The sequence below is a fragment of the Dioscorea cayenensis genome, chromosome 16 (genome assembly GCF_009730915.1).
Source record: "Dioscorea cayenensis subsp. rotundata cultivar TDr96_F1 chromosome 16, TDr96_F1_v2_PseudoChromosome.rev07_lg8_w22 25.fasta, whole genome shotgun sequence".
Taxonomy (NCBI): domain Eukaryota; kingdom Viridiplantae; phylum Streptophyta; class Magnoliopsida; order Dioscoreales; family Dioscoreaceae; genus Dioscorea; species Dioscorea cayenensis.
In genome coordinates this window covers 8,538,301-8,546,007 of record NC_052486.1, presented here as the reverse complement: position 1 = coordinate 8,546,007, position 7,707 = coordinate 8,538,301, and the positions used below count along the sequence as shown (strand labels likewise).

The following is a 7,707-nucleotide window of genomic DNA, read 5'->3' as shown; positions in this document are numbered from 1 at the left end:
CTAAATCTACAAAGAGGAGTTATCACTTGGAATCATAGAACTTTTTGCGATTCTATACGAGTGCAAGGTTGAGTGGTTATTCAATTTCTCCTCTGGGACATGTATAGAGTTAGGCATGGTTGAACTTACATTTGGGACAATGTATTTAAGGTTCTCAATGACTCATTAATGCATTAGTTAGAAAGCATAATAAAGGGTTTTTGCACTAGAAAGCATAATATATCGATTGCCTTACCTCCCCTTTACTTGCACTCCTTCTCTTATTTCTTTTACTTTTGTTACATCACATTTTGTCACATAAATAACTATTCACTTTTTGTTTAGTTAAGAAACAATTTAAATGTTTTTATTCCCTACTTTCTGTGGATAGGATACCCACTCATCTGGGATTTATTACTTCAACTGCACTTACGGGACATACGCAAGGGATGTTATCATGTTTTTGGCGCCGTTGCCGGGGAGTAGGTGTTTAGAGATACTTTGCACTTTTTTTCTTAGCTATTCATTCATTCATTCTATTTCACATCTACTTTTCTATCATCATTCTGATTTTGTCTTCTTTCTTTTGGTGCAGATCCAGTTTATGACCCGAGGAAACCCTTCGATATTGATTGAAGGAGATCCTGAACTTGAACATACACTCAGAAAAAGGGGAAAGGAACCTGTACAAGAACCGTCTAATTAAGCTGAGATAGAAGTGGAAGGGTCAGATAATATTGCAGAATAGAATGAGCAACAGAGGAAACTTTCTGATTATGCTAGACCCTCAGTTTTGGGCACACAATTGAGTATTGTGCGACCCCCGATTATAACTCCAAACTTCGAGCTAAAGCTGGCATTTATCCAAGTGACTCAGTAAACAATGCAGTTCAATGGTTTGGCTGATAAGGATCCAAACAACCATATAGGGAACTTCTTGGAAGTTTATGATATGCTGAAGATTAATGGTGTATCGAATGATACTATAAGATTGAGGGCTTTCCCATTCTCTCTCTAGGGAAGAGCAAGCAGCGGCGATATTCTTTGCCAAAGGCCACCATCACGACGTGGAATGAGATGGTTGAAGCTTTTCTTGCTAGATACTTTCCTCCGGGGAAGTCGGCCAAGCTTCGCAATGAGATTTTGTCATTTCTACAGATGGAGTTAGAGTCATTGTTTGAGACATGGGAGCACTTGAAGGATCTTCTGCGGAGGTGCCCACAACACGGATTTCCTGAATGGATGATTATTCAAACTTTCGACAATGGGTTAAATCCGAGTACAAGGCAATTATTAGATGCCGCTGTGGGAGGTACAATGGTGAGTAAAACCCCGAAAGAAGCCCGACAGTTAGTGGAAGATATGGCCATCAACAGATATCAGTGGAATGCACGGGAAAGAAAAAAGGTGGCGGGGCTCCATGAAATAGATGAAGTAACTTCATTGGCGGCTCAAGTGGAATCATTAAGTACGAAGTTAGATCTTCTAACTTTGAATAGAGTGGCGACCGTGACTGCTTGTACCGGGTGTGGTGGAGGACATGCTTCCTCCAATTTCCCAATTTCCATTGGTGATGCATCTTCGATTGAGAAGGTTGATTTTGTGGGTAATGTAATGAGGAACCAAGGGAATCCATATAGCAACACCTATAATCCGGGTTGGAAGAGTCATCCCAATTTCTCATCTAGCAAGTAAGGTCCACAAAAGGCCATGACACCACCGGGTTTCCAACAACAACAAGCCCCAAACATGGAGAACCGAGTTTCAGGCTTGGAGACCCAAATGAACGATTTTGACAAGGCCTTGACTAGGTTTGTGTAATCGTCGGATACAAGATTTCAATCAGTTGAGGCTAGACTTCATAACCACACCACTTCTTTACACAATCTTGAAAATCAAGTGGGACAAATTGTGAAGTCTCTATCGGAGAGACCACAAGGGAGCTTGCCGAGTAATACCGAAACCAATCCTAGAGAGCATGTGAAGGCGATTACTTTGAGAAGTGGTCGTGAGGTTGAAGGTAGGCTTCTGACTGAGAAGCCCAATGAACGCGCACATGAGGTCATAGAGGTCGAGGAGGGAACAAGCAAAGAAAAAGAGGTGGCACCCCTACCTTTCAAGCCAAGAATCCCTTATCCCTCTAGATTGAAGAATGACCAAGGGATGAACAATACAAAAAGTTCCTGAGTTTGTTCAAGCAACTCCACATCAATATTCCTTTTGTTGAGGCATTGACTCAAATGCCTAAGTATACAAAATTCTTGAAGGACTTGTTGACTAATAAGAGGAAGTTGGAGGAGAGTGCCTCAGTTATCTTAGATGCTTCTTGCTCGGCAGTATTGCAAAACAATATGCCGAACAAGAAGAAAGACCCAAGAAGCTTCATCATTCTGTGTAACATTGGTAATTTGGTTGAAGAAATGGCGTTGGCGGACTCAGGGGCAAGTATCAACGTCATGCCATACACCTTCTGTCAAAAGCTAGACTTGGGAGAGCCTAGGCCCACTCAAATGACTTTCCAATTGGTGGACCGAACGGTGAGACATCTGAGTGGCATCATTGAAGATATGCTTATCAAGGTGGACAAGTACATTTTTCCTGTTGACTTTGTAGTGTTGGATGTTGATGAGGATGTGGATGTACCTTTGATACTTGGGAGGCCGTTCTTGCGTACTTCTAAGGTATTAATTGACATGGACGGTGGGTAGTTGACACTAAGGGTTGGAGATGATAAGCTCACATACGGCCTCACCGAAGCCATGCGGCATTCTCTCGATTTCAAAGATACTTTGTATTTTCTAGACACTACTGATGAGATTGTTGATGAATACATGCAGAAAATGTTCAACCCAGATCCATACGAGGGTTTGTTCAACCAAGAGGTGGAAAATGAAGAAGTAATGATGCTTGGTCCAACAGAAGAAGTACAATCTACTCCGGGAATCATGAAGAAGATGCTCAGGAAGATGAAAAGGGCTAGGAGACACCACCCGAAATGCTCTAAGGCTGTTGGAAATGGGCATGAACCAAACAAATTGTATGAAACTTTGCTATGTGGTCCCAAGCTCGATAATTCACCCTTTATCTTCAAGAGACTTTGCTCATCATGCATTCAAGTCATGGGTAAGAAGGCAACCTTCATATTTGAACCCCGGTGAGGTAAGACAAGGTACATCAAGCTTAGTGACGTTTAACAAGCGCTTCTTGGGAAGCAACCCAAGTGTTTACTATTTTCATAGTTAAGTAGTTTAGTGTTTGCATGAATAAAGTGTTGAGCTTTGGTGTCTTGATTTTTCGATGCTTTTGCTGTGGTTTTTAATGTCATCGTGTGTTTTCATGTGGATTTGGCGAAGTTTTGGTCACTTGAGCTAGTTTCTCATGTTTTTCACTGGTATGGTTTGCATAATAGGGCAGGCTCTGAGTGTGTAAACATGTTCATGAATTTTCTGCAAAGCCTGTAGAGTTTTTAAGGCATCCAGAGAAAATGCACAGGCGTGTTGAATTTCTGCACACCCCTGGAATTGTACTGGGACCTCACCCAGAGAAGACACAGGAGTGTGGGCACGCCCTTGTGAGCGACCTTGTGACTTCCGCATGCCCGTGGGTAATTTCCGCAAAGGCATGCGTTTTGCTGCAGAGACTTAGCAAATTATCCCTAGAGCGTACAAGGGAGTGGACTCGCCGCTACGAGCGTGGGTATTTTCCGCACGACCGTGCGGATCTCTGCAGAAGAACTCTCTCCATCCTGAGAAAACATAGGGGCATTCATTTTCCCTTGTGAGTTGGGTCTGTGAAGGTCCACGCCCGTGCGTAATTTTCGCACGAGAGTACGAAACACTTAGATGATTCTCTCAGTTAGACAGGGAAGCCACAGTGGCGTGCGGCTGCCCCTGTGGGTCGGGTGCACGAGCGTGGATAGTTTTTGCATGCCCGTACAGTTGAATTCAAAGACAACGAGTGTTTTCCCAAGAGCGCACAGGGGCGTGCATCTGACCCTATGAAGCTCTCCTGTGGAGGCACACGGGTGTGAATAATTTCTGTACGCAAGTGTGGATGTGCAAAATACCAAGAGGCACGAGTCTTTTTTAAAGGATCATGGTTTCTTTTCATTTCCACACTCCCTATTCACCTGAGAGCACATTCACACTTCCTCCCAACTTCATAATGCCATTTTTGGAGAGATTTTCACTGGGTTTTCAAACCAATTCATGTTTTTTTCATTTCAACTCATCGGTAAGCCCTATCTCTTTGTTTTCTTCATCAATTCTTGATTTTAATCGATGAAAATGGTTAATGTTGCTTCGTTTCAACAATTAGAATGGGTCGCGTGTTTAGAACGAAGTTACAAGTAATCAAATGGTGTATTATTTGATTTTTAAAGTGTGGTCGTGCGGAAATTCCTCACGACCATGTGGATTTCTGCAGACACAAAATATTTAGCTTGTTTGATCGATTTTCTTTCAAATTTTGCAGATCATGGCACCTCGGTCAAAGAAGCAAGCGGATAAACTGCCATATGAGTCATCTTCTGAGACCGAGAGCATGAGATTCACTATCCCCGAGCATCAGTCTCATTTTGTGCATTTGTCGAGACTTAAATTTGGGTAGACTCGATTCCTGGACACAAGCATACTGCGAGATATACAGCAAGAAGTAGAGTTAGCGGATGAGGTAGAGTAGTTGGTATCGGTCGAAGGTTGGGGATAGTTATTGATGATCAGAGAGCCCGCCATTCGTACACTTACACTCGAGGTGTTATCCTCAATTGAGTTTGACAGTGCGTATGATAGTTTTGACAGTGACACCGCTATGTAGTTCAGAGCGCTGGGGTATCACTATAGCATGAGTGTGACATAGTTTTCAATAAGACTAGGGTTGTATGAGGAGGTGTTCTCGGGTACTGAGGAGTATGTGCAGTTACTCGACAGATTATCCGTGGTGACAGCACCGGCATCCTGAGGTAGCAAGAGCTCTTGTATATGTATTCGATGGTTCAGCACACACCGATCCATTTGGGACACATTGTCATGGAGTATATAGGACACCAAGGACAGTACGCTAGATTGGGAGTGATCTTCTCGAGTCCGTACATCACGAGATTGGTTATGGGTATGGGTCTTCTAAACTCGGTTCAGGGGATCGAGAAGGTGAGTATACCTGCTCTTTTGGGCATAGAGATGCTGCTCCTGATGGGGATGGTTCGCAGGGTCCAATCTGGAATTTATGCCTTGATTGTGCCAGCTCCAAAGATAGCTGAGAGGGATGATGATGACGCCGGTGCTTCTCAGCCTGCCCCTGAGCCTCAGCTGGCATGATGGATATCAAGGCACCTCCCGTGGCAGAGGTGTTAGGTAATATCGCATAAAATCAAACAACATTAAAAGGGCATGCGGAAGCAATAATATATTTGCGATATATATTATAATTGTTCTAATGAGTACCGTAATTTAATTAAAAAGTCATAGAAAATTACCTCTTAATGATTTTCTTTCTTTTGATGCGCTGAACTTATCTCTCGGATTATCGTAGATCTCCTAGCGCCGAACGAAAGTTCCACGCCTCTAGATCACACGCCGGAATTAAGATACAATCTCCTCTTCTTCTCCAAATAGCGGCTAGGGTTAGAGAGGAAGAGAGAGCTAGGGGATTTTCTCACTAGAGAATTAATTGAGTTGAGTCTATAGTTGGAAAAGGAGTCATATTTATAGAAACTTCATAAAACATGATAAACATTATTCAATTATGAGTTCTATTCGAAATATGAACCTTCATAATATGATAAACATCATTCAATTATGAAGTCCTATTCAAAATATGAACCTTCATAATATGATAAACATTACCATAGAAGTTCTATTAGAAATATGAGTCCTAATCTAACTAAAACCACTTTTATCTTTGAGTCCTCATAATTTTGATTATCCATTTCGACTCCATCGAATTTAAATCAAAATTTAAACTTAAGATAAAAACCCTAGACTAATTTACAATTTCACTCATCCCATGAAGTAAAATTGTAAATTGACAATTTTACCCCTGTACTCAAAACGAGACTGATTCTTTATCCCTTTAAGCTTGACTCCCTAGGTTCGTTCCGATTGGCAATGGGAGGATACCAAAGTACGTGGGTGACACCTAGCCAGCCCCGTGGCCCCACGTCGTTGCCCAATTGAACACGAATGAATAGATCATTACTGAACCTTTCCGATTATGATTACCATATGTGTATAAACCTTTCGTTCTTGTATCCCAACCGAGTGAGAGCCATGGTAATTGTCAAACTCACTGAACTCGATCACATGCAAATAACTATAGTAGGGTGAGATTACCAAACTACCCTTCGTGTCCCACACGATTAGTTTGACTGCCTTGGCCAAGGTCTTCTAATCTCACATACTTATAGTCGCATAGGATACTGACTCGTTTACCTCCGAGAGAATGAATTCCTTTTTTGTGATCACTCACAACTGCTACATGCCCGACATAGTCGCACTTCGAGGTCGGCCCTACCAAAAGATGAACTGAGCCTAACAACTCTAATAACAGACTAGACGTCACAAGTACATTGTGATCATGATACCTCAGGTCTAAGGTTCACTCATATGATCATAACCAACAATCCCAATCATTGACTGTCAACGAGTAAAACCCATGTGATTGGATTGTTACGAGTCATGTTCGAATACACCAATTCCCAATGATGCATTTATGGCATATGCTCCCACTATTCCATAGTGTTCAACTAGCACTCTTTGTCAAAGTATATGTCATACAAATCCTTATGAACTTTTAATGCCCAATTAAAGGTTCTCCGATTTGCGAACTATTTAAGTGTATAAGTACCAAACCCTTCTAGTGCTCTCCTCTTTATTCCACAAAGAGTAGAAGTTTTAACTTAATACACATGGACTATAATATTCAAAACTAATTATAATGCCATCACAAGATTTATATGAACATCAAAATAAATGCCTACTAAATAAGAATGTATTATACAAATGAAATGTCCTAATACAAGTATCCTCATTGGCATTCGAGGGCATAATCCTAACAATCTCCCACTTGTACTCAATGCCAACCAATATGGTATCTTTCACCCATCTTCTCAAGATGTCGATCTAGCACGGCTTGTGATAGTGGCTTGGTGAGTGGGTTAGCTAAGTTATCTGCTGAGGCTATTTTTTGCATGACTATGTCACCTCTTCGAACGATCTCTCTAATGATGTGGCACTGCCGTTCAATATGTTTGGATTTGCTGTGAGACCTTGGTTCCTTGGCTTGTGCTATTGCTCCATTGTTGTCACAATAAAGTGATAATGGGAGCTTCACACTTGGAACTGCCTGGAGTTCTGTCAAGAACTTCTTAATCCAAACAACCTTTGATGCACCCATATATTCAGTCTTAGTGGTGGAATCTGCAGTAGTAACTTACAAGTATTTCATCTCATTGCTTTACCATTAAGAATGAATATAATTAAACCCTAAAATGGATCTTCGGTCATCAACATCAGATTGAAAGTCTGAATCTATGTAACCATCCACACTTAACTCTCCAATACTTCAATATACACTTCATAGCTATCCAAAGCTCTTTTCATGAGAAGCGCATGACCCCTATAAAGAAATATGTAACTATGAATAGAATGAATCATGTCCAAAAAGGTTCGATTCGTATGCTTTGCCACCCCATTCAGTTGAGGAGTCGCTGGTGGTGCTAATTGTGAAACT

At 41.5% G+C, this 7,707-nt stretch overlaps 1 non-coding gene across 1 annotated transcript; it reads right to left on the bottom strand.

Moving 5' to 3' along the window:
• Positions 1-1,104: 1,104 nt before the first annotated feature.
• Positions 1,105-1,211, bottom strand: LOC120279871. The gene has a single exon (XR_005542171.1). It is a non-coding gene; the product is annotated as a small nucleolar RNA R71 (small nucleolar RNA).
• Positions 1,212-7,707: the final 6,496 nt, after the last annotated feature.